Raw genomic sequence first — 3,155 nt, 5'->3', positions numbered from 1 at the left:
CCTCCTGCCTTCAATCTTTCCCAGCATCAGGTTCTTTTCAAATGAGTCAGTTCTTCACATCAGGTTGCCAAAGTATTGGAGTTTCAGCTTCAGCATCAGTCCTTCCAATGAATATTCAGGACTGATTTCCTTTAGGATGGACTGGTTGGATCTCCTTACTATCCAAGGGACTCTCAAGAGTCTTCTCCAACACCACAGTTCAAAAGCATCAATTCTTCAGTGCTGAGCTTTCTTTATAGTCCAGCTCTCACATCCATACATGACTACTGGAAAAACCATAGCTTTGACTAGATGGTCCTTTGTTGGCAAAGTAATGTCTCTGGTTTTTAACATGCTGTCTAAGTTGGTCATAGCTTTTCTTCCAAGGAGCAAGCGTCTTTTAATTTCATGGCTGCAGTCACCATCTGCAGTGACTGGGGGGGCGCAAAAAAATAAAGTCTGTCACTGTTTCCATTGTTTCCCCATCTATTTGTCATGAAGTGATGGGACCAGATGCCATGATCTTAGTTTTCTGAATGTTGAGTTTTAAGCTAGCTTTTTCACTATGCTCTTTCACTTTCATCAAGAGGCTCTTTAGTTCTTCTTTGCTTTTTGCCATAAGGGTGGTGTCATCTGCATATCTGAGGTTATTGGCATTTCTCCTGGCAATCTTGATTCCAGCTTGTGCTTCATCCAGCCTGGCATTTCGCATGATGTACTCTGCATATAAGTTAAATAAGCAGGGTGACAGTATACAGCCTTGACTGTATATTGTACTCCTTTCCCAATTTGGAACCTGTCTGTTGTTCCATGTCCAGTTCTAACTATTGCTTCTTGACCTGCATACAGATTTCTCAGGAGGCAGGTAAGGTGGTCTGGGATTCCCATCTCTTTAAGAATTTTCCACAGTTTGTCTTGATCCACACAACCAAAGGCTTTGGCATAGTCAATAAAGCAGAATTAGATGTATTTTCTGGAGCTCTCTTGCTTTTTCAATGATCCAATGGATGTTGGCAATTTGATCTCTGGTTCCTCTGCCTTTTCTAAATCCAGCTTGCACATCTGGAAGTTCACGGTTCACCTACTATTGTGGCCTGGCTTGGAGAATTTTGAGCATTACTTTACTAGCGTGTGAGATGAGTGCAACTGTGTGGTAGTTTGTGCAGTCTTTGGCATTGCCTTTCTTTGGGATTGGAATGAAAACTGACCTTTTCCAGTCCTGTGGCCACTGCTGAGTTTTCCAAATTTGCTGGCATGCTGAGTGCAGCACTTTAACAGCATCATCTTCTAGGATTTGAAATGGCTCAACTGGAATTCCATCACCTCCACTAGCTTTGTTTGTAGTGATGTTTCCTAAGGCCCACTTGACTTCACATTCCAGGATGTCTGGCTCTAGGTGAGCTGATCACACCATCATGGTTATCTGGGTCATGAAGATCTTTTTTGTATAGTTCTTCTGTGTATTCTTGTCTCCTCTTCTTAATACCTTCTGCTTCTGTTATGTCCATACCACTTCTGTCTTTTATTGTGCCGATATTTGTATGAAATGTTCCCTTGGCATAATTTTCTTGAAGAGATCTCTAGTCTTTCCCATTCTGTTGTTTTCCTCTATTTCTTTGCATCGATTGCTGAGGAAGGCTTTCTTATCTCTCCTTGGCCATTCTTTGAACTCTGCATTCAGACGCTTATATCTTTCCTTTTCTCCTTTGCTTTTCGCATCTCTTCTTTTCTCGGCTATATGTAAGGCCTTCTCAGAAAACCATTTTGCCTTTTTGCATTTCTTTTTCTTGTGGATGGTCTTGATCACTGCCTCTTGTACAATCTCACAAACCTCTGTCCATAGTTCTTCAGGCACTCTGTCTATCAGATCTAATCCCTTGAATCTATTTCTCATTTCCACTGTTTAATCGTAAGGCATTTGATTTAGGTCATACCTGAATGGTCTAGTGGTTTTCCCTACTTTCTTCAACTTAAGTCTGAATTTGGCAATAAGGAGTTCATGATCTGAGCCACAGTAGGCTCCCAGTCTTGCTTTTGCTGACTGTGTAGTGCTTCTCCGTCTTTGTCTACAAATCAATCTGATTTTGATATTGACCATCTGGTGATGTACATGTGTAGAGTCTTCTCTTGTGTTTTTGGAAGAGGGTGTTTGTTATGACCAGTGCATTCTCTTAGCAAAACTGTTAGCCTTTTCCCTGCTTCATTTTGTACTCCAAGGCCAAATTTCCCTGTTACTCCAGGTATCTCTTGACTTCCTACTTTTGCATTCCAGTCCCCTATAATGAAAAGGACATCTTTTTTGGGTATTAGTTCTAGAAGGTCTCTTAGGTCTTCATAGAACTGTTCAACTTCAGCTTCTTCAGCATTACAGGTCAGGGTACAGACTTGGATTACCGTGATATTGAATGGTTTGCCTTGGAAACGAACAGAGATCATTCTGTCATTTTTGAGGCTGCATCCAAGTACTGCATTTTGGACTCTTTTGTTGACTATGAGGGGTACTCCATTTCTTCTAATGGATTCTTACCCACAATAGTAGATACAATTGGCCTCTGAGTTAAATTCACCCATTCCAGTCCATTTTAGTTCACGATTCCTAAAATGTCGATGTTCACTCTTGCCATCTCCTGTTTGACCACTTCCAATTTACCTTGATTCACGAACCTAACATTTTCAGGTTCCTATGCAATATTGCTCTTTATAGCATCAGACTTTACTTCCATCACCAGTCACATCCACAAATGGGCATTGTTTTTGCTTTGGCTCTGTCTCTTCACTCTTTCTGGAGTTATTTCTCCACTGATCTCCAGTAGTATACGGGTACCTACCAATCTGGGGAGTTCATCTTTCAGTGTCATATATTTTCGCCTTTTTATACTGTTCGTGGGGTTCTCAAAGCAAGAATACTGAAGTGGTTTGCCATTCCCTTCTCCCGTGGATCACGTTTTGTCAGAACTCTCCACCGGGACTCGTCCGTCTTGGGTAGCCCTACACAGCATGGCTCATAGCTTCACTGAGTTGGATAAGGCTGTGGTCCATGTGATCAGTTTGATTAGTTTTCTATGATTGTGGTTTTCATTCTGTCTGCCCTCTGAGGGATAAGGATAAGAGGCTTATGGAAGCTTCCTGATGGGAGAGACTGACTGAGGGGGAAACTGGGTCTTGTTCTGATGCTG

This window comes from Bison bison, unplaced genomic scaffold (assembly GCF_000754665.1).
Source record: "Bison bison bison isolate TAMUID 2011002044 unplaced genomic scaffold, Bison_UMD1.0 scf7180017864484, whole genome shotgun sequence".
NCBI lineage: Eukaryota > Metazoa > Chordata > Mammalia > Artiodactyla > Bovidae > Bison > Bison bison.
This window is presented reverse-complemented; position numbering follows the sequence as displayed.